The following is a 25,183-nucleotide window of genomic DNA, read 5'->3' as shown; positions in this document are numbered from 1 at the left end:
ATTAATGAGAAATTGAACAGGTGTTCCTAATAATCCTTTAGGTGAGTGTATATAAGTGCATCCCCAAAGAAACCTCAATTGTAGAGGTACATATGGTCTGGATGTCCTTCCTAGAAAGCCCGGGCTTAGAAGAGAAACAAAACAATTGGTTTTTCATAGTAACATGCCTTCTCTAGTTAAGACATAGAGGCTAAACTATCTAGCCTAGTCACTGGCTAGCACACAAGAGCCTATTTTGTGGTTTTTGTTCTCTTGCCCTATTCATCACAATTGTGGTGGATTTAAAAAGAATCTATTAAGTCAAAGAGAGTACTGTATTATGCTATGCAAATATACATCCAGCACCATTGGTCTACAGGGGAGTGGGCGGTACCAGGAGCTGCACAGAAAAGGGTATCACAACTGCCTTGACACCTTTCTGCATATGTTAATCATCCAAGGGCTGGACCAGCAATCAAATACACCACCATTCCATTAAAATATATACCACTCAGGAGACATGTCCAGTACATCTCTTGGGGTGTGTCCAAAATCACGCACTTGCGTCAGTGCACTGAGATGTAGTGCGTAGTGCGCACTTCCTTCTGTAGTGCACACTACCATGGGTAAGTGCTGTCCTAAATGGAACACTAACGTTTTGCACTTACCGGAAGTGACGGACCATAATATGGAGGGAAATCCCGGACATTTTTCAAAAGGAATTGCAAATTGCATTTGCAATTGCGTTTTCCATATGAGGACGCATAAAGTGTGACATAATTCAAATGCAATCAACCGGACATGGAATGTCACCTCTCTGGTGGGGAAGGAGCCTGAGCTTGTGCGTGAGGTTGAGAGATACCGGCTAGATATAGTCGGGCTCACCTCAACACATAGCTTGGGTTCTGGAACCAATCTCCTGGAGAGGGGCTGGACGCTCTTTCACTCTGGAGTTGCGGCGGGTGAGCGACGCCGGGCTGGGGTGGGGCTATTGGTGGCCCCACAGCTCGGTGCATTAACAACAGCATTTACCCCGGTGAACGAGAGGGCTGTTTCCCTGCGCCTTTGGGTCGGGGACAGGTCTCTGACTGTCATAGGCGCTTATGCGCCAAATGTCAGTTCAGAGTACCCGGCCTTCTTGGATTCCCTTAGCGGTATGCTATTTGGCGTACCGCGGGGGGATTCCATCGTTTTGCTGGGGGACTTCAACGCTCACGTGGACAATGACAGTGTGACCTGGAAGGGGGTGATTGGGAGGAACGGCCTCCCTGATCTGAATCCGAGTGGTGTTCTGTTATTGGACTTCTGTGCAATGCATGGTTTGTCCATAACGAACACCATGTTCGAGCATAAGGGTGTCCATAAGTGGACATGGTACGAACATGCCCGGGGCTACAGGTCGATGATCGATTTTATAATCGTATCATCTGATCTGCGGCCTTCCGTCTTGGACACTCGAGTAAAGAGAGGGGCAGAGCTGTCAACTGATCACCACCTGGTGATGAGTTGGCTCAGGTGGAGGGGGAGGAAGCCGGTCAGACCTGGTAGACCCAAGCGCATAGTGAGGGTATGCTGGGAACGTCTGGCAGAGGCTCCTGTTCGCAGGAGCTTTAACTCGTGCCTCCGGCAGAATTCCGACTGCATGCCGGGGGAGGTTGGGGACATTGAGTCTGAATGGACACTGTTCCGGACCTCCATTGTGGAAGCGGCCGTACGGAGCTGTGGCTACAGGGTGGTCGGTGCCTGTCGTGGCGGTAACCCCCGTACCCGATGGTGGACACCAGAGGTGAGGGGGGCCGTGAAGCTGAAGAAGGAGGCTTACCGGGAATTATTAGCCCGGGGGTCTCCGGAGGCAGCTGACGGGTACCGGCAGGCCAGGCGGAACGCAGCTCGGGCAGTCGCAGAAGCAAAAACCCGGGCGTGGGAGGAATTCGGTGAGGTCATGGAAAGTGACTTTCGGTCGGCCTCAAAAAGGTTCTGGCAAACCATCCGGAGTATCAGGAGGGGGAAGCAGCTCTTGGTTCCTACTATTTATAGTGGGAGGGGGGGTGCTGTTGACCTCACCTGGGGACATCACCCGGAGGTGGAAGGAATATTTTGAGGACCTCCTCAACCCTGCCTCAGATACATCTACACACACTGCCTTTGAAACATCTGAGGGCACAGAGCCCGAGGGTGCTGGGGGGGGCTTGCACATCACTGGAGCTGAGGTGGCCAGGGTGGTTAAAGAGCTCCGTGGTGGCCGGGCCCCGGGGGTGTGCGAGATCCGCCCGGAGTACCTGAAGGCTCTGGATGTTGTGGGGCTGTCGTGGCTGACACGCCTTCTCAACAGTGCGTGGAGGTCAGGGACGGTGCCCCTGGATTGGCAGACCGGGGTGGTGGTCCCCTTATTTAAGAAAGGGAACCGGAGGGTGTGTTCCAACTATAGAGGGATCACACTTCTCAGCCTCCCTGGGAAAGTCTATTCCGGGGTACTGGAGAGGAGGGTGAGATCAATAGTCGAATCTCGGATTCAGGAGGAACAATGCGGTTTTCGTCCTGGCCGTGGAACACTGGACCAGCTTTATACCCTTGCAAGGGTACTGGAGGGAGCCTGGGAGTTTGCCTATCCAGTCTACATGTGCTTTGTGGATTTGGAAAAGGCTTACGACCGGGTACCCCGAGGTGCTCTGTGGGGGGTGCTTCGGGAGTATGGGGTCCGGGGTCCGAATTACTTACATAAAAACCTATTAGTTGGGGGGCGCAATAAGTTATCATAGATAACTATCGAAGAGAACTCTATCGGCAGTCTATCGCTCATCCTGCTAGTCCCCGATGTAGAGGGTTAAATTTCGGACCGTATTTTAAACCACTGAAATTGTGGCAGCGTATTTGAAACAGCGAAAATAACGGGACTGAATATTGTAAAGCAGAAATAAGAGGACTGAATGTTACTGCTTGAATAAAACACATGGAATATTTTCAGCTGAATTTGTTCTTTTGAAATTTATTTTGAGGCAAAATTAAATGAACTGAATTCATGTGGTTGAATTATAAACATGCACTTTAAAATACGTATGTTTTGGAACTTAATTTTGGATTATTCGATAAGTGTAATTCAACATTTTTTTCATCAACGACTTTTGTCATTAATTTACTTCCACACCCCTCTTGGTCGTCGACTGCGAGTGACGTCACTCCCCATACAATCACGACCCACCCCTGACCCTTGTAAGACATGGGAAATGCAATTGCAAATGGACTTTGCTTTTTCATTTGAAATGTGGCAGTGTTCGTTCACGAAAGTGAAAAAGCAAACGTTAATGCAAAATTTGCAATTGCATTTGAATTATGTCACTTTATGCGTCCACATATGGAAAACGCAATTTGCAATTCTTTTTGAAAAATGTCCGGGATTTCCCTTCATACTATCATTTGATCGCGGTTCTCCAGCGCGCCAAAATATCTCCCATGTTTTGTTTACAATGTTGGAGTCACCACTCCGCCGGAGTCCGTTGATGAGAAGAGATTCACTGCACAGTCGAGGAGTGGTTGCAGGTCACCAGTTTATTCCCTAACAGATTGCAATCTGGGAGCAACTATCTGACATACATTCAGCATGTACAGGGAGAAGCTCGAACCATAGGTGTCGGCTCTAGGTCTTTATAGGCCTTTTGGGGTGTGGCCCCCCTTCTCTGTACTTTTCCACCTACGTGACCACCACAGACCCCGACCTTTGCTCTAGTTAGTAAGTGTGCCTGTCCCCCGAAAAGAGTAAAAATAAGTGCCAGCTACATGATCGGTTCCTGTTCTCTTACTATCGGGAATAAGACCCTCCTGCTCTGCTCGGTTCCTGTTCTTTTACTGTCGGGAAGAATTATTAGTTGCATTCTTAAATGATTAACCCCTCAATCTATTTAGGACGAGGTCGTCTTGACCTGTTTTCTTGTCTACCAGTTTCCGTTTTTAGTGTCTGCATTATATTAGACACTGTGTTATTAAACATTAGTAAGTTAATATTTGGATTATAGTGAAACTAACCCTTCATTATTGTCTAATGCACCCCTCAATTTCATCATGCCCTGCTTTAAGCTATATTCTCCTTTTCCTCTATTCATTGTATGTTCTTTATAATTCTATTGAATCCCACAACAATTAATATCCTTGTGGTTTTATTTGCGTGTATATAACCTATCTACTACCGCCTAAAAAAAACTGCTAACATTTACGTGTGCAAACTCTTCCAAGTCGATATAATCGCAAACTCAAATTATCTATAACTGTCGCCAGAGAGTGACAGGCTACACACCGCAGTATACATCAGTAAAATAATTTTATTAACGTTACTTAGATTTATATGAAGCAGTTGCCTCCGCTTGGGCTTACATGTCTGTGTTGTTGTCCGCCTTAATTTAACAATAAAACTTGCCGAAAGTACCTCCCCTTTCGCTACGTAGTCAAAATGGCTCCCGTTTAGTGCGAGTAGTGTCCAAACTGTCCATCATTCTGCAAAAAAAAAAAAAAAAAAAAACACACCAGGACCACAGCTCTCTAATCTCCAAAATCAGTCAGCTGAGCCAGTAAAAGCTCAATATGAAAAAAGAAAAAGCTGTAAGGTCCTTTTTGGTCAGAGTCTCTCATGATGGTGGGTAAATCTGGGGTGGCTCTTCTGATCCTCATAACTTGTGCGCATATTAAAATGGGGCAGATGTGTGGAGGTGGAGACTCATTCACTTAACACCTATGGTGTAAATTGAACACTATTGGAGTTAATAAAGATTAACACTGTAAAAAGAACACTCACTGCACACTGTAAAGTGTTAAAGGTAACACAATGTTGTGGACCCATATAGACACCGTGCAGTGTTAATTTAACACTGGCACATTTGCTGTGTATGTTCTACCCAATACTAAAACTTTAAAACGTTAACATGCAATCATGTTCGACTAAGATATAAGGACAAATACTTACATTTAAAGATTCCATTTTTCATTCTTACCTGAGGACAGCAGTAATGGCGGCTTGTTGGAGGTTCTTCTCGGAGACGTGCACAGGACTTGCGCATGCCCGGCCCAAGCACACGAGCAGTTTTAAGCTTTGACCCAATGGATCATTCTGCTTTAGTGGTGCAGTTTGTCTAATTGAGTCAGTTCAGCTCAACACATTACAGAAGTTGAACACATTACAGAAAATACATCAACCCTACATGAAAATTTTAGGTCAAACCAGCTACACCCTTGTGACACTTTTTTCAGTGCCGTTTCTCTGTCTCCTCCTAGTTACCAAAGACACCATCCTACCGGTATTAGTGCCCAGGACCAGAGCAGGATTCTTACAATGCAAGTCTGTTCACACACACGCTTCTTTCTCCCTGTAAGAGGTGGAGTATGTTTTACTGAGTTTCATTTTCTTCTGCTAGTGGAGCTTCTCTTTCTCTCTCCCGCTGCCTCCTGGCTTTTCACATTTACATGAGCTGTTTATGGCAGTAGCTTATGTATGTGTTTGTAATGCTGATGTATGATATTATTGTGCTTGTCAGGTTGTTCTCTGAGGCATCCATATTGAGAATATTACTTTAAATTGAACCAAGTAAGATACTGGTGTCTTTTTCAGTGATCACATAAATAAATTGCTCTAAAATGTATTTTCTTTTCAATGTAAGAAATCCTACTAAACAATATTCTTACATACAATTCTTTATTAAAAAAATTATACCTATGGAATTCAACCCATTGCAGTTTAAAGTTATGAATAGGACAAGCGGATATAGAAAATGGATGGCTGGATCTTTATAGAAATTAAAATAGAATTTATCTATACATTTCAACACATTGAAACATTAAACAGGACTGGGCACTTTTTGTTGTTATGCAAGGAGTGAATAAGACCAAACCATCACCTTCTGATGATCTCCTCCATCAGATTCCTGTCAGCTCACTCTGGACCCCAACACAGCAAACAGAAACCTCCATCTGTCTGAGGGGAACAGAGTGGTGACATGGAAGGAAGAGACACAGTCATATCCTGATCACAGGGAGTGGTTCGTCACACGCCAGCAAGTACTGACTGGGCGCTGCTACTGGGAGGTTGAGTGGAGCAGGGGATCAGTGGGTATAGCCGTCACATATAGGGATCAACAGGAAAGGAGGGGGTGACAACAGCGGGCATGGATACAATTACAAGTCCTGGTGTTTGTCCTGCTCAGCCTCCAGTTACTCATGTCACGGCTACATCACGTGGCCCAAATGCCACGCTTAAGGAAATGGGGGCAGTTATAAAGCAACACTGCTTTAACCCAATGGGTAACCTAATCACAAAGCCCCCAATAACACTTGAAAGCCTCGACTACGCCACCTGATGTTACAATAGGGCACCAGGACCCTCCAATTTGGTTCAGACTGGTTGTGCTGGTATGAGTCGCTCCACACACACCAACACCTGATGGTTTGCGTTTTACCACTTTTACTGGGAAATAGAAATACACACTTTTAAAAAAAATAAAAAAAAGAAAAAGATGCCAAGGCTAGCCAATGGCATACAAGGACATAAAACTTGATAGAAGTCCGTTCAGAATCCACTATGGAATCAGCAGGGCCAGGCGATGTCCGTGCAATAAGTGGTCCCCACTAGCCCGGTTCCGTCCGTCCGCCCGAGCCTAAAAGGGGTGACACACAAACAGGGGGAGGAAAAAAAAAAAAAAAAAAGGATTCCGCCAAGGCACAACCCACAATCACCTTACAGGGATACCGAGACTATCACAGCAAAAGCACGCTACCACACTCACCCCCACAGGATACCGCAATACTAATCGCACACGCGAATCGAAACACTCGTACACACCCACTACAAAACACCATATCGCGGTATCCACTACAGGGAGAATTGATATCCTAATCTCTAACACCCCTTAACTACGAAACCCTAAGACGGAGCCCAGACCGTGTGCCGACCCGATAGATGGATCTATCCAAGCAAACAAGGTTTCCACTTAACTCACTGCGGGGGGAGTGCCCAGTTACTCTCCCCCGCTCCGGCGTCCAGGCGACTCCCTCTCCGAAAAAGCGCCTCTAGACGCGATCGCTGCGTCCCTTCCGTCCCAGCGCTGTCTTTCTCACCGGCACCCCTCTCCCGTGTGTCTCCTGGGTGTCTCTTCCGGGTTCTCTCGCTCCCAGCCTCCCAGTCCCCGGCATCTGCGATCTCCTTCCGGGGTGCTCCGCTGTCCGCCCTCCGGTGTGTGCTTATCCCGCTCTCCCGTCCCATGTCTCTCTTCTTCTCTTCTCCTTCCAGGCAGGGGCGGATCTAGAAGGGTGGCATGGGGTGGCAGGTGCCACCCTAAAATAAGCCCTTGCCACCCCAAGTGCCACCCTATTTTTGCATATGGCAATGTTGTTTATTAAAATACGATAGCATTAATGCTTCGATCAAGCAAGCTTCAATTTGTACTGAGCATGAAGTTTAAAACTAACTGAATTGATTCAATCCCCCCTTGCCTCCTAAAAAAATGGTTCAGTCCAGAGCTCCTCCAACGTGTTGTCAATAGCTACCAACGTATGGAGTTAATTTAGTGCCAAAAGTATCAATCAAAATTTTGAAAACCGCAAGCAAATCATTAAGTATCAGAATGAAAATTTGTATTCCAAATATCAAAAAAGTCAAATAAAATAATTTTATCCTTCTTCTTCTCTAATTTGTTTTGCTTTTGGAATGTTTTTCTTTGCTTTTGGAATTTTTTTCTTTGCTTTTGGATTTTTTTTTTGCTTTTGACTTTTGGCACTGTTTTAACGGGTGGGCGGGCCTTAGCAGCTTACACGTCTATTGGTCAGCTGGAATTTGGAGTGAACACGCCTTTAACCATCTGAGCACGCCCACTCCATGACGCATCAGAACATCGCAACATACCGAGAAGCTCCGGAGCCAGTTTACAGCATGGAATTGCATCTTTGTAGTTGTATAATAGTGTACTTTTATTAGGAATCGGTGTATGCAACACATATTTCGCGTTCATAAAATGTCACCAACCCATCCAATTCAGTAACTTTCGCTATTCCACCAACGCGCTGACCAGGGAAGTTTCTAGCTAAAGCTTCTAGCTTCCAGCTGAAGTTTGCCTTGATCAGGGGAACCTGGGGGACAATGCACACCCCTTACATTTTCAGAATAACTTTCTCTCTAACAGGTATTAATTCGTGCGCTGTATCCATATTACATGTCATTGAGGCAACACACTAAAGCTTAATGCTAATGTATTAAATGTGACGAAACACATAATCAAGCAATTCAGCTGCGGTACATTTGCTTTGTCCCACGGTGCACTGCCTTAATCACACTTTACAACTTATTTATTGATTAATATGTGTTATCTCTATTATACCCATGGGCGTCAGAAGCATTTTGAATGTGAGGGGGGGAGGGGGACGCACTGGCATAAAACTAATATTTTATGTTAAATGTGGGGGGGGGGGGGTCCAAACGAATAATTATGGAATGTGAGGGGGACACGTCCCCTTGAGATTTAATGGCGGCGACGCCCATGATTATATCGGGTATCGACCATATATAATATGGATACAGCGTACTAATTAATAACTTGTCTGAAAATGCAAGAGGTGTGCATTGTCCTCCAGAGTCCACTGATCAAGGCACACTTCATAGGACATGGCTGTCCCATTTTAAAATTGTTTCAGAGCTGTTAACCCCTTATAGTGTGTGTGTTGCTCCATTGCACTTTAAATGGATGCAATATAATAATTAGTAACTATTACAGACAAAAATAATCTGAAAATCCAAGGGGTGTGCATTGTTCCCTGTAGTCCACTGATCAAAGCACACTTCACTAGATGTGTGCCTGTCTTATCTAGTTTTAAAGTTATTAACCCATTCATGTATTATCCCATTGCACATTATACGGATACCTTCGAACATTCAAAAATTAATTAAAAATCGTATGTAAAGCAATCTGGGAAAGAAAGGGGTGTGCAACAGTCACCATGAGCCCAAAATGCTAAACCACCATGTCATTATAGCTGACAGGGCCTATTATATTAGCTATTAACACGATTTTGCACAAATCACGAAATGATTTGAAGCGCAAAAATAATCGGTGTGCATCGTTGTCTGTGTACTGGACATCAAGATTCTGACATTAAAAACGCCCCACCTTACTTCCGTTAAATGTTATTAAAGCCTGAAAACTGAATATCGAATATGAAGCTAACTTAACTGCGGTGCCCCAGGTAAACTTGACTTAGCCTCTCATCTTTTCAATAGCTAGAAACTTCCCTGGTCAGCGCGTTGGTGGAATAGCGAAAGTTACTGAATTGGATGGGTTGGTGACATTTTATGAACGCGAAATATGTGTTGCATACACCGATTCCTAATAAAAGTACACTATTATACAACTACAAAGATGCAATTCCATGCTGTAAACTGGCTCCGAAGCTTCCCGCTATGTTGCGATGTTCTGATGCGTCATGGAGTGGGCGTGCTCAGATGGTTAAAGGCGTGTTCTCTCCAAATTCCAGCTGACCAATAGACGTGTAAGCTGCTAAGGCCCGCCCACCCGTTAAAACAGTGCCAAAAGTCAAAAGCAAAAAAAAAATCCAAAAGCAAAAAAAAAATCCAAAAGCAAAGAAAAATATTCCAAAAGCAAAAAAAAAAATCCAAAAGCAAAGAAAAATATTCCAAAAGCAAAAAAAAAAATTCCAAAAGCAAAGAAAAACATTCCAAAAGCAAAACAAATTAGAGAAGAAGGATAAAATTATTTTATTTGACTTTTTTGATATTTGGAATACAAATTTTCATTCTGATACTTAATGATTTGCTTGCGGTTTTCAAAATTTTGATTGATACTTTTGGCACTAAATTAACTCCATACCAACGCTATGCTCTGATTGGTGCAAGGGGACATTTCGAATGAACACCGCGCGCAGTATTCACGTTTCAACTCAGACTGTTGATTTGTATTCTCTGGGAATATCATAAAGGTAAGTGTTATTAGCCCAATAAATCATGAAAAACAAGGTTTATATTTCTGTACATTCACTGATAGTTTTCCGGTACTTAATGTTTATTATTTAATGTTGTTTTGTGCTTTTGCATACCGTGAAAGCTGCGGTTATCATGAAAAAAGTGCGCAAATCGTAAGATAAACTTTAATTTGGGTAATCAAGTGCATTTTAGTTTTAATATTAACGGTGAAGGCCATTACATCGAACGCGTTGCGTAAAAACGGCAGTAAGTCTCAGTGCGATCATCATCAACTTGAAAAGTTGATGTATAACTTATATATGCACATCGAACGCTTTGCGCTTTTGCGGATAATTTATTCTCATAAAACTGTCTAAAAAATGAAGTTGATATGAAGCCTTGACGAGCTGGTGCTAATCTTCGTAAACGAGAAAAGTGGGAAATGAAGATTGTGGTTCATCCGTTTCTCAGAGAAGACAACAGCAGGGATGATATTATCGTTTGATCCTGGTGTTGAAGCTGTATCACGGCTTCCTTATGCACTGTTGCCAAATGCATTGATCTGATTGGTCTTATTTGTGTATTCGGATCGGAAACGTTTGAAAAATCGGTTTGAATTATATGCGCAAATTCGTCCAGTGAAATAACACGGTCGGGGCGGAACACCTGCGTTAGCAGGCGAGTCTGAAAAAATCATTTTAATGCATTAAATATTCGCACTGATTTTGTGAAAAGGGCCTTCGTATTAAATCTTCATTTGCATAATTTCAGACACTACTGAGAGGTATGAAGAGAAAGGGTGACATCACTAGTTTCTTTCACACAAAGAGGAGAGATCAGAGTGACACAGGGCTAGATGCTGGGCCAGGGCTAGATGCTGGGCCAGGGCTAGATGCTGGGCCAGGGCAAGGAGCTGAACCAGGGCAAGGAGCTGAACCAGGGCAAGAAGCTGAACCAGGGCAAGAAGCTGAACCAGGGCAAGCAGCAGCAGAGGAAGAAGAAATATGTTCCAAAGCAGAGAAGGTGATAGGGTCAGACAGCAGAGGGAAGGAGAGACAGCCTGAGTTCTCTGTGTTTAGTCAAAGCGATCCCCATGGTAAGATGTCTATCTGAATTTGCATAAATGTAGAAAAATATAATATATAACTAACATGTAAAACTAAATTACAGTAATGGTTTAATCATATTAAATATGCATTAGCACTATGTTGCAATACAAATCTAATTAATTAATTTGTGCATATCAGATTATTTGAGCAAATAGGTTTTTCAAAACACAGTTGAAGCTCATGCAATATTTTGTGTTTTGCATGTGATTTTTAGACATATCCAAAGCTAGAAGTGACAACCCAACACAGCCACATCTGAGTTTTCCTAAGACATATCAAGGGTGCAGCAGGAGGAGCTTCCGCCCAGAATGGTACAAAATACACCCTTGGTTGGAATATTCCCAGAGTAGAGACTCTTGTTACTGCTTTGCTTGCCGGCATTTCTCTCTTCCTGATGCTCCCAAAAGTGTGTTTACTTCAGTTGTTGGATATCGTAATTGGAAGAAAGCAATGTTTAAAGACAGTGGGTTCTGTTGTCATGCAAAGTCTCAGAGTCATAAAACAGCAATGATTGCTTGGGCAGAGTATAACAAAATGAGTGAAAAAAATGAAAGTCTGATGACGGCAATGGATGACCATCGCCAGAAACAAGTGCTTGAAAACCAGACTTACATTAAGACTATAGCAGAAATTCTAATCTTGACTGCTACAGAAAATATCGCTCAACGTGGACACAGGGAGTCTGCTGACTCAAATAAAAGAGCCATTTTCCTAGAAATGTTGAACATGGTAGGCAATCATAATCCTGTGGTTAAAAGGAGACTGGAACAACAAGCCAAAAATGCTTTGTACACCAGTAAAACCATCCAGAATGAAATTATTTCATGTTTGGCTGAAATGGTTGCTGAGGAGATCGTGCGAGAAGTTAAAGACAGTGCACAATTTTCAGTCATTGTAGATGAGACTAAAGATGTCAGTAAATCAGAGCAAATTTCTTTTGTAGTTAGATACTACTATAATGGTGCAATACACGAGAGTTTTTTAGGGTTTCAAGAGGCAGACAGACTGGATGCTGCTGGGCTGACCAGCAAGATTATTGGCTGTTTAGAAAAACATGGGCTGGACTACAGACAGAACCTTGTTGGCCAAGGGTATGATGGAGCATCTGTGATGAGTGGGTCACATTCTGGTGTACAAGCTAGGATAAAGGAGGTGGCAAAATATGCTTTCTACATTCACTGTAGTGCCCACTGCTTAAACCTTGTCATAGTAGATGCAGTCCAAAGTGTGCCTGATGCAGGAAATTTCTTTTCTTTGCTAGAACGATTATACACATTCATATCTGGATCTTACGTCCATCAGAAATGGCTGACAGTGCAGCAGGAAATGTTTCATGGGGTACCAAGAGAACTGCAGCGCCTTAGTGATACACGTTGGTCTTCTAGACATATAGCGTGTCGCAATATAATGGACAGGTTGCCTGCAATTTTGCGTGTACTAGAAGAGATCTCATCAGAGAACAATGCACAGAGAGCTGTAGAAGCAAAGGGCATTCTGGTTCAAATGGATCTGAATTTTGTTGGATGCCTTGCACTCTTCAGAAAAGTATTGAGTGATTCTAATATGTTATCAGAAATGCTTCAGTCCAAAACTGTTGATCTGTCTAAGGCTATAAACCTAGTTGAATCGCTTAAGGAGACAATGGTTTATTACCGAACTGAATCCTTTTTTGATGACCTGTGGACTAATATTGTAGAAACATGTGAAAAAAGTGGCATTTCAACCCAACACATCCCAAAACGATCAATACAGAAAGCAAGAAAACTTTGATTCTCTTGTTACTTCTACCCTTGGACAGCATGCAGACCCAGACAGCAAAGAAATGTTCAGAATCCAAGTATTCTACCTAGTTATAGATTGTATGATGGGAGAAATGGAAAGACGCTTTTCTAGGCTGAACTGTAATATAATGAAAGGTGTTCAGTAGGCCTGTCGCGATAGTCGATAAATCGATTAATCGCACGATAAAAAAAAATGACCTCGATAATTTTTCTGGCCGCGATAATTTCATTTGCATACTTGTTTGTTATCCGCGACTGAATGACAACTCTCGTTTCCTTAGCGTAGGAGAAGCGAACCCTCTTGTCAGTTGCATTGTCTTTTGTGTGGGGAGCGGAGCGGAGCGGAGCGTGAGCGAGGAGCGGAGCGGGCGGAATTTGGTCAGAGCGCGGAGCGGGTTTTCTAATTAAGGCTGGAGCGGTCGCTTTGTCTCGCTCCAATTTCGCTCCGATACCGCTCACATTATAATTCTGAGGCGTGCCCAAATCTACCCAGAATTCATCTGTACAATTATCAAGACTGTTACACAAATTGGCCGAGATGGAATTCGCAAAGTATTTCACAAAGGAAACTGATAAATCATACAAGTGTACTATTCTTATCAAACGTATAGATGACAAGAATGTACAGCAAGAACAACAATGTGGTGAAACTGTTTCAGTGAGTAAAGATTCACTTTGGAATCACTTTTCTCTGAAACATGAGTGTGCTACGCGAACAAGCGGAAGCCAGAGCAAAACGCGTGCAAGTTTTATATACAGTAGTTGTACACTCTAAAAACTGCTGGGTTAAAAACAACCCAATTTGGGTTATTTTGGTAACCCAGCGCTGGGTAAAAAAGGGACTAACCCAACGCTGGGTTATTTTGACCCAACAAGTTGGGTTACACGTTTAACCCAGCATGCTGGGTTGTGATTTTTAACCCAACTATTAGTTAAAAATGACTACACTGTTGGGTTGAATGTAACCCAAAATGGGTCAGAAATTTAATCTAGAAACTTTGGTGATTAAAATTACTAAAATAAAAACAATTCTACAGCAATACATACTTCAGTAATGGAATTTTATTTATGACAAAACATGTAAAAAATGTGTCCATATGAATTTAAGACATTTTTCCCATCTCCACCTCAGCATCAAGACAATTTCTATTAAAATGTATCAAACTGTATCACAGAAACACTGTGACTGAAGTCAGTAACAATGCATCAGACTGAAGTCAGACAAATTAACTTTAGAAAAACACAATTTGAAATATGAAAACTTTTCATAACATTTACATCATGCATAAACATTAATATATCCTGAGATATACAGGAATCATCAGTAAGAATCAATTGCAATGTAATTGCAGAGTAGAGGAAAAATAAAAGTATGTAGAAGTAATAATGAAAAAGCATCTAACTGACTGAAGTCAGAAAGATTAACTTTAAAATACAAATTTGTGCATAAACATTAACATATCCTGATATATATAAATCATCAACTGAAAAAATATGTAGAAGTAATAATGAAACGGCATCAAACTGACTGAAAAAACAAACGAAAAAAAAACTTAAGAAAATACAAATTTAAGATTAGGAAAAAATAGGAAAACATTTTATAACTTTCCCATTAACAATTATGTGCAAACATCAATATATCCTGAGATATAAAGTGACTGAAGTCAAATTTACTTCCAAGAAAATATGTATTTAAAATATGAAAACATTTCAAACGTCCACTGCAGCAAGTAATGTACTTTGCTCAAATGCTGTGCCATTTATTATAGCAAAGGGTTGAAAGCAGTGGTTGTCTCCAAGCATGAGAACATAAGAAAATTCAATGGACTCTTCTGAACGAAGGTACTCAGCCATATTGGTCCCAATCTGAAAAAAGAAATCTGAAAAATAAATAAAAAAGAAATGGTATAGATTCATTAAGAACTCAAAAATGTGTAAAAGTTAAATATCCTTAGAGCTACCTTCAGAACACCTAAAAAACCTTTAGGAGCATTAAAGACCATAACACACCAAGCTATCAGCATTAGTTAACCACTGACCATGGCCTTAGCACTATGCTTAGAAAATGTCCGTCGAACATACTTAGTTTCAAGCCTCCTTTAGCCTGAGCTGAGCTCAGACATTCCCGCCTGCATCAAACCATTTACAGGATTAAAGAAATTACATGTTCGTAGTAAATTAACATCGTTTGCTGTCGAATGTACAACTAAGTCAAACGAATTGAACGAAATGTACCTTACAAGCAGAGCGGGAAATTTATGTGGATGTGCTGACAAAATCAAATTAGTTAAGTAAACTCCGCTATATCAAAACCGTATCTAACACAGTAAATCATTAATAATAAACAAAGTAGATTTAACATATACAAAAGTAATATTTAAAAATTTTACGTTATCCTTTCCAAGCTCCTTCCGATGACGATGTCACGCGCGCTTTCCCGTCCACTGAGCAAGAGATCGGCCGTGAGGCGGAGCACGGCCGTCGCTTAGTCGTTAGGTAATCTCAGTTCAACTGACCGAAAGCCTAAAATTTGCGTGTATATATATTATACAGTAAAGCAAATGTTTTATTTATTATGAACATTGTTAAATACACACTGAATAACTTACGTTTCAGACAGAATTTCACTGGCTTCCCTCTAAAGACGGCGCAAAACTCCGTCAACTCTCGCTGATGTCCCTGGATGTTGACGTGACGTGCGTGCTCTCTTTCACGTCCGCGTTCCCAACCCAGCACTGCTGGGTTATAGATCAAGACCGATTTTCAACCCAAATTGGGTTAAATCAACCCAACTTTGTTACCCAGCAGTCTCAACCCAGCATTTGGGTTGAAAAAACAACCCAGCGTTTTTTAGAGTGTAGCATATCAAGTCTATAAAGTAAATTAAAGTATAAAAGCCTATAAAGTAAATATTGGTAATCAAATAAATTCATTTTGTCATTCAAAGTAGGTCTAATAAGATTTTTTTTTAATTTCACGTAACGTAAAATTTTATTTTAGAGACTTGCTGCATCAACAGAAAAAAATTGAGGAATTTAAAACGTGTCTGTATATTCTTTAGGCTATTAAACCCACTGATTCCTTTATTTTTAAGCCTATTTTTGTGTGGAATGCCATTTCCAAACCTGTCTGTTGTTGCCGATAGGTTGCTTAAAAATAAATATTTTCTGTTCTGACTGGCAATGTTGCCGTTGCTCATATTTCTTTATGACATAAGGCTTCGGTTTAAGGTGACATTTGTTAGGCATGCAGATTATTTGTTCCTCTTAAATTGGAGCGAGCCGGTATGTCGCATTTGTTGTAAAACAGTATCGACTAAAACCGGTAACACAACAAACATGCACATGCACCTAAAACACAATCATCCGTTGCAGTTTTCCCAGATGGGAAAAAAAAAACTACAACAGACGGGCCGTCTTCATCTTCCCGACAGTGCACCATAACTGGGGCATTTAGTCGACAAACAAAGTACAAACAGGACAGTGCAAAATGGTGTGCACTCACCGACAGTGTAGTTCGCTTGATTGCTAAAGAGATGATGCCCTTTAGTATCATCGAAAAGCCGGCATTTCGACGAATGCTGCAAACATTTGACAGCCAGTATGAATTGCCTGGGAGAACATACAGTACGTGTCACAAATGGTAATTCCACAACTGTACAACAGCATTAAAGATGACATACTAAACGAGATCAAAGACATCCAATTTTTCTCTGCCACTACGGATATGTGGTCAATTTCAAACATGACCCCCTATATGAGCTTGACTATACACTATATAAGTGCTGACTGGAGCCTGCACTCCAAGTGTTTAGAGACCAGGTATGTCCCAGATAACCATACTGCTGACACCCTTGGAGAAAACCTGAAGTCTGCTGTAGCAGATTGGGGACTGGATGAGCACAAACTAGTTTGCATCACTACAGATAATGGTGCTAACATTGTTGCTGCAATAAGGGATCTTGGCTGGCCATGGCTCAATTGCTTTGGTCACAACCTCCATCTCGCTGTGTCCCATGGTCTGGACAGCAACAAAGATCGGACAGCGCGTGCCATAGGACTCTGTAAAGGTTTGGTCTACACATTCAACCTGAGCTGGCTTAAGAGGAGAGACCTGAGGAAGGCACAGAGTGAGGCTAATCTCCCCCAACACAGTCTAATACTGGTGAGTGGTGTTTAATTCATAGATAAAATATTTATATAATATGCTCATTTCGGTTCATTTTCCCGACCGACAACCGCCGCTCGTTATCCGATTTTTATCCGTTAATATTATAAGATTATAATATTGAATTGGCATTAAGTAAAAAATAAAATTGACACGTGTCTGTGATCCGTTAAAAATAAAAATCACGGGTTTATTTTAACGTGCAAATGAAACATGAAGAACAGATCAACAACAGAAGTTACAGAACCTGGATTCACATAAAATTCATGCACCTGCAGCATTTCTGACAGTGACAACAGAAAAAAAACAATAAAATAATATAAATAAAAAACATAAGATAGGCCTACAATAAATATATTTTATTAACTTAAATAATTAACAAATTATGATGACAAAAAGAAAACACTGAATCAATTTGAAGCTTTGAAAAAAAAAACGGCATTTTTTTCATCAAATAAAAATAGCAGGCCTACCTTAATCCACAGCTTGGATTATATATATATATTACCATGCAACAAAAAAGCAAAAAAAACCTTTACCATAGTATTATAATCGGTCAAAATGTTTACTTTCGTTTAACGGTTAAATGGTCAATATGAGCATTAATAAAAATAATGGACATGTAAAAAGAAGTTATTTTATTTAAGAATGTTGATAGACAAACTAATGAACAAGAACAATATTATCTTTCACACAGGATGTTGTCACACGATGGGGCACTAAGCAGAAGATGGTAGAGAGGGTGCTGGAGCAACTCCCAGCCATAAGACGTGTCCTGGTTGAAGACAAAAAACATAGCCACCTCAACCCAACCTGGCAGGATGTTGCTGTGTTGGAGTCTATCAACGCAGCAATGAAACCACTGGCTGACTTCACAGACATCCTCTCAGGGGAAAAATACGTCACGGTGTCCTCGGTTAAGCCTGCGTTGGAACTGATTAAGGACGACCTTCTCTCTCCAGGCCCTGATGACACTGCACTGACAGCCAGTATTAAACAAAACATGTGCAGGGTACTGACTGAAAAATACAGCTCACCTGCAATCAATGTCCTACTTAGAAAGGCCACCATCTTGGATCCAAGGTATCGTGGCAGCATGGAGGAGGCAGGTGCCATTGGATGATGTCAAACATCAGCTTGTGCAAGAGCTATTGGACTTAGGACCAGAAGAAAGTGGAGAAGGTACAAGTGGTGAGAGCTGCAGCAAAGCCACTGGAGGAAACGAGGATGAACCTACTGCTGCCGCACTCACCAAGAAGAAGAGTCTGAGTGACCTTCTTCAAAACAGAAGAGCTCGTAATCTCAGTCCGGCCCAGGTTGCATTTCCAAAAAGAGTGCTGGCTGATGCAGAGCTGACTAAGTTCCTCCAAGAGGATGCAATTGATGCATCTTGTGATCCCTTGGTGTGGTGGCATGACAATCAAAGACGATATCCTTTGATGGCCAAGTTGGCCCAAAAATACATGTGCATTTGTGCTACAAGCACCAGCTCTGAGAGAATGTTTAGCACAGCTGGCAACATTGCTACTCCTGAGAGATCCTGCCTTAAGCCACACAAAGTCAACATGTTGGTATTTCTTGCACGGAATCTGCCATAAAATCACTATCTCTCTCTCTCATTATTGGTGTACATAGACTGCAATTCACTTTTTTTGCTGGAGAAATTATTTTTCAAAAGTTTTTTGCATATGGCTTGAGGCTTTTTGTTTGTGTTTTTACAAAGGTCCTAACAGGCAGTTTTGCCTGTTATGGAATGCATGTTGAGCCTATTGTTTAATATTTTTTGAAGTGCAATTTTGTTTACATCCATTTTATTTATTGTTTTTGGTATTTATTCAAGTGCATTTTTTGTTAACAGAGACTGAGAGTCCATTGCTTTTATTGTTTTTGGTTGTTTTGTTCATTGTTATTGTGGATATTTAAAATGTTTTCCATTTTCAGTGTTAAATAGTCTAAAAATAAACGTTTTTGAATTTTGAAAGGCGTATGTGCATTATTATGCCATTATCATTATTCTAGATGAAAATGGTCTCAGATCGACAATATTATCGTTTATCGCGATAATTTCTTGGACAATTTATCGTCCAGCAAAATTTGTTATCGTGACAGGCCTAGTGTTCAGGCATTAAATCCATCAAGTGGCACATTTCTGAGAGAGGAGGATGTACTACTTCTTGCCCGTGCTTATGACTCCAATACTGATGATCTGAAGCATGAAGTACCTCAGATTAGGCGAGTCTTAGAAAGACTTGCAAAGAGTGATGAAACAATTCCTACCACTCTCCTACAATTTGTGAGTTTCTTGGAGTCGTATAATGATGTGTTTTTTGAACTGTTCCGGCTGTGCAAAATAGCTGTAGTGTTGCCTGTCAGCAGTGCATCTTGTGAAAGGACCTTTTCTGCTTTGAGGATAATTAAAAACTATTTACGATCAACTATGACAGAGGAAAGACTGTCCAATCTGTCTATACTCAGTATTGAGTCCAAACGCACAAAAGCATTGGATTTGGATAAGTTTGTCAGACGGTTTGCTCATCAACATGGAAATCGCCGCATTCAGCTGTTGTAGACACAATATTCTTCAACGTGGCCTAATGTAATGAAAAATAAACTTTAAGTAGTTGACTAGTGAATCTTGATGGTGAAAAATGTTTTTTTTTTTTTTCATATTATTTTGTTCAGTGTTTTTTGTAAAGTGCAGATCTTTGACACTTTGCTGTAAATGTAAGGATATAATACACTTTTGAATGTATTTCCAACATAAAAAGAGTGTGAAACTTAATTAAAAATACAAGTTAAACTTAATCCACCTTGTATTGTGTAGGTATCTGGATTTTGTACTTATTGGGATATATGCTTATTTGTTGTATAGGCTATACAGTACATAAAATCCAAAATATTTTTAATGTAACTGAAATATTTAATTATTTCGGGTAATGCCAAAAAGAATGTTAGACTACGTTATTTTAAACAAAAAATGATGTATTTTGACTATATATGGCATGTATTAGAAAATGTAGCACCTGCAAATGTGTAAAGAAATGGCTTCGATTTTGCCACCCTATCTGATCTCCATGCCACCCTCATGCCACCCCAAAATTTTTTCTCTAGATCCGCCCCTGATCATACGTCCTTCCATTTCTCCCTGGGCTTCTCCTGTGGTAATTGTACCTAAGAAGGACAGAGGTTTAAGGTTTTGTGTAGATTATACAGCCTTAAATGCTAAAACTCATCTAGATGACTATCCAATGCCACATATTCAAGATATTCTTGAATCCTTACATGATGCGGTTGTTTTTGGCACCCTGGATCTTAAAAGTGGGTACTGGCAAGTCCAGATGACTTCAACCAGTATTCCAAAAACAGCTTTTGTGACTCATGATAATCAATATGAATTTATTCGGTTGCCTTTTGGATTAAAAAATGCTGCTGCATCATTTCAATGCTTAATGGCAAGAGTGTTGAAAGAAATCATTGGAAAATGCTGCTTTGTCTATATTGACGACATCGTAGTATATTCACAGTCATGGAGGCAACATCTCATTCATCTTCGGGAGGTCTTTGCAAAATTGCAGAAAGCTGGATTGACTTTAAATCTGAAGAAATGTAACCTGTTTCAGAAATCTCTTACCTTTCTAGGGCATGTGATCTCAGCGGATGGAATTCAACTTGAACCATCAAAGGTGGAGGCAGTGGTAAATTTTCCTGTACCGCGTAACATGATTGATTGATGATGAAACCCTTTATTGCTGTTGCAATACACCATGTCACTAGTCACAAGTACCAGCGAAAAACTGGCCATCAACCTGACCATACATATACAAACATCACATACACAAATAGGGGGTAGACAGGTCAGGAAGACAGGGGACTATAGGAAAACTCAGAGAAACAAGATTACGTGAGGAGAGTGGAGGTGAATAAAAAAAAACAGCCCCCAGACTGTACTCCAGTAGGGAGTACAATATAGGAACAGAAAAAAACACCTCAGCAATAAGCACATAGTCACCACATCTCACAACACCAAAGTCGAGACTTGCAACAGGGGTGGGGAATGGGGAGGTGGAGGTAGCCCAGCATAGACAAACAGCCATCCGTTCCTGCAGCCAGACGGCGCTGTACAAGGACCCGCTCGTTCACGCTGGGGGTATGAAGCGGCGAAGGCGTGGGATGGGGGTAGGGTGTCCTTGTGGTTGGGGGAAAGGAATGCAAGAGAGTCTCGCTGCCTTGTTCTTCAGGGGGGAGTTGTTGAGCTCAGCAGAGGCCTTGGCCAAGGCCCGTGCTGATTAGGGGGGAGCCAAAAGAAGATAGAATAGGGTTGTTTGGGTTTTTGTGCGAGAAGCTGTAATTTCGCAGCTCCTCTAATGTCCACGCTGGTCCCCGCTGTCTAAAATCCTGTTCAAAGCCTTGAGCTCCTCCGTGATGTTATCCAATCTGCGGTCCATAGTCACGGTGATGTAATCAAATCTACGGTCATTTGACACTGTGATGTTATCCAGTTTGCGATCTATAGCCATAGTCTGGGCGCCAACAGCTCTGCCAAGACCATCAATCAATTTGGCCAGCCTAGTGGGGCTTTGAGCGGCTGTCACCGTTTTCTTCAATTTCTGATAAACCAGGGTGATGCCTAATCCAATCAGCATAAGACCCGTTATCAAGGTTCCGAATAGGTAGATATCTTCGATGTCCTCCACGGAAAGAGCTGCCAGACACACGACCCTCCACTTCTCCCATCCGTCCATCGTGTAGCCAGCTGCGTATGTTCCTGCAGGACAGTCAGGTTCCCCCGAACCTGCGCTCCTCTGCGAGAAGATGGTGTCAATTGCATTGAGAGACCAGTTGATCAAATCCATAATTTCCTTAGTTTTGAAGAGCAGGGCTGAGAGGGTCTCTCGAGTATAGACAGTAAGACAGTAGACTAGACGAGACGAGAGGAGCAAAGCAGGGAAGATAAGGGGAGGGAGAGGGAGAGAAGTGCGTCTGCCTCCGCTGACAGCAAAGAAAGATGCATCAAGGAGGTCCAGAGGTTTTTGGGATTGGCGGGATGGTATCACCGGTATATTCCTCATTTTGCTGGGCGTGCTGCTGCCCTAAATGGTCTTAAAAGGAAAGGAGCTATTGGGAATTGTCTGATGTATGCCAAACAGCATTTGAAGATTTCAAGACTTCATTGCAACAAGATCCAGTTTTGAGCACACCTGATTTTAATAACTCATTCAAGGTCCAGACTGATGCCAAAGAAGGATTAAAAGAGAAAGAAGAAAAAAAACAAGTCATAGCATAGGTCTCACGCCTTCTTACTAATGCTGAGAGAAAGTATTCAGAGAAAGAGTGTTTGGCAGTCGTATGGGCTGTTGAAAAGTGGAGACCCTACTTGGAAGGCAGACATTTTTATCAAATAATCAATCACAACCTTTGATACAGCCTGTCACTTGGTTTGGAATACTTAAGGAAGAGCTCCAGAGTAGCACGGGGAGTCACTCTGTAATCAGAGCTCCCACATAGTGCTGTATGAATCTACATCTGTAATCAGATATTTTCTGCAGTTACTATGTGTCCACTCAGCTGAGGTATGGAATTGTTGTATACTTTTGATTGGATTAGATAGTCTAGGACTTGTGGTCACATGTTAAAATCACTGTAATGTTATATTTGGTTAAATTGATGTGATGTATATTAATTGCGAATAAACTGTGTTTTGATTACTTCTTGGCTGTTTGACCTTGCCAACCTCTGCATGTTTTTCAGAGACTGGGGTTATTCTAACACTCTCTTGCAGCCTCTGACTCGACCCTGTTTTTCCGAGACCCGATGCGGCTGCCCAAGTTGAGTTAGCCTCTGAGGTGCGCACACGCTCGGTTACGGTAAAAAGTCCGGCCCAGCCTCTGAGGCGCGCACACACTGAGTTACGGTAAAAGAATGGCTCAGCCTCTGAGGCGCGCACACGCTGAGTTACAGTAAAAGACCGGCTCAGCCTCTGAGGCACGCACACGCTGGGTTACGGCAAACATCGGCTTAACCTCTGTGGCCCTCACTAGCTCAGATTCGGCAAATGTCAGCTGAGCCTCTGAGGCGTTCAAGCCTTCGGCTGTCCAATTGGATTCCGCCATTGGGCCAGTGGACGGTTCCCCTACAGTAGTAACAGATCATGCTGCTTTGACCTGGGTTTTTAATCACCCAAAGCCTTCTTTAAGTCTGGCACATTGGACTATCCAGTTGCAAAATTTTGATTTTACAGTGGAACATCGTAAAGGGTGCTGCAATGTAGTCTCAGATATGTTATCTAGAGGTTTCATTACTACCTTAGATGAGCATAAGCTGGCAGTGTGTCAGGATGTGTCTGCTGTTAGTGATCTTCCAGTAGACTGGGATGAGATTGGTACTGCTCAACTGAAAGATTCTGCGATTCAATCCATATGGCAGGAGGCACAATCATTTCCTGAAACTAGACATCGTATTCAGTACATTATCCAAAATGGTTACCTCTTCAGATCGGTACCTAACCAACAAAAAGGACAGACTCTTCAAGTAGTTGTTCCAACCTCTGTAAGAGAGAAGTTTCTTCACTATAGCCTTCATAACCCCCTCAGTGGACATTTTGGGAGGATGAAGACCTTGCTCAGACTCCTCAGTTACGCTTACTGGCCAGATATACGCAAAGACATATGGAAGTATTGCAAACTATGCACTAACTGTCAACAGTACAAACCCCGAATCACAAAGCTTTCTGGGCATCTTCAGTCAATTCCTGTAGTCGAACCTGGTAACCTGCTTGGCATAGACCTGATGGGGCCTTTTCCAACCAGTTCCAGACTAAATTAACACCTTTTAGTTATTGTGGATTATTGTAGCAACTACTACCACTTTGGACTGTGCTATTCATCTCAGTTGCATGGCTATCCATCTCAACACCAGTTTTCTTAAGTTATTGTTAATTCCTTATTTATCTGTACATTTGCTGGGGTCATATGCTTACCTTGTAACAATAGTAAATATTCTTTGCTATGTGAACTGATGGTGTATTTCTCTTTACGCCACCCTGAAATGTCCCTCCCTTTGTATAGTATGTAATAGGTTGGTTCTGACAGCCATTTTTATCTACTATGCTTGTCCACTAATGTGTCAACGTATGTTCTGACCACTCATGCTCTCTGTCTTCTTTCCCACATGTCCGGATGGTGCCCGGGATGGGAAACATCTGAGCTGGAGTCCTGGTTCAGTCCCATGACATTGTGGATGTGACCGATGAAATGTAACATCATAGGTGCAGATTTCAATCAGTCCAGCGCGGAGAATCAACTGATTTGATGGACTTTGGCATGACTTGATTATAGTCTACGCCTTGCTTTTAGAAAGCAAGCCCACTTTTGTTCCTATAATTTTAGCATGCCTTTGGGAGTTGGGCAGCCAGTTGATCTTGGACCCCCACTCCCTACTTGGGAGTTTTTGGTTCCTCTCCTCCACCAGAGCATGTGAGCGGAACGGAGTGGAACGTGAGTGAGGAGCGGAGCGTGTGGAATTTGGTCAGAGTGCGGAGTGGTTTTTTAATTAAGGCTGGAGCGGTCGCTCTGTCTCGCTCCAATTTCGGTCCAATACCGCTCACACTACGATTCTTAGGCGTACCCAAATCTACCCAGAATTCATCTGTACAATTATAAAGTCTGTTAGACAAATTGGCCGAGATGGAATTCGCAAAGTATTTCACAAAGGAAACTGATAGATCATACAAGTGTACTATTCTTATCAAACGTATAGATGACAATAATGTAGAGCAAGAACAACAATGTGGTGAAACTGTTTCAGTGAGTAAAGATTCACTTTGGAATCTATAAAGACCTTTCTCGGAAACATGAGAGCGTGCTACGCGAACACGCAGAGTCCAGAACAAAACGCAAGTTTTATATGATTGTAGCATATCAAGTCTATAAGATAAATAGTATAAAAGCCTATAAAGTAAATATTGGCAATCAAATAAATTACTCTTACCATTCAAAGTAGGTCTAATAGGGTGTTTAAATTTCACGTAACTCTTTCAGTGAAATTTTATTTTATAGAGACACAGCAGCATCAACAGAAAAAAATGAGGAATTTAAAACGTGGATGCTTAGCCTGCATATTCTTTATTAAGCCAATGATTGCTTAAGCCTATTTTTGTGTGGAATGCCATTGCCAAACTTGTCCGTTGTTGCCAATATGTTGTT

The 25,183-nt window shown here is 41.8% G+C and overlaps 1 protein-coding gene and 1 long non-coding RNA gene across 2 annotated transcripts in view; both read right to left on the bottom strand.

The window, feature by feature from the left end:
* LOC140588997 (uncharacterized) overlaps positions 1–25,183 on the bottom strand; it is a 134,389-nt gene that overhangs the window by 13,544 nt on the left and 95,662 nt on the right. The window lies entirely within an intron of this gene.
* Positions 13,863–15,670, bottom strand: LOC140588764 (uncharacterized). Its single transcript, XR_011989940.1, has 2 exons — positions 15,206–15,670; positions 13,863–14,681 (listed from the first exon to the last, which is right to left on the bottom strand). It is a non-coding gene; the product is annotated as an uncharacterized lncRNA (long non-coding RNA).

Source organism: Paramormyrops kingsleyae, chromosome 4 (assembly GCF_048594095.1).
Source record: "Paramormyrops kingsleyae isolate MSU_618 chromosome 4, PKINGS_0.4, whole genome shotgun sequence".
Taxonomy (NCBI): domain Eukaryota; kingdom Metazoa; phylum Chordata; class Actinopteri; order Osteoglossiformes; family Mormyridae; genus Paramormyrops; species Paramormyrops kingsleyae.
This window is presented reverse-complemented; position numbering and strand designations above follow the sequence as displayed.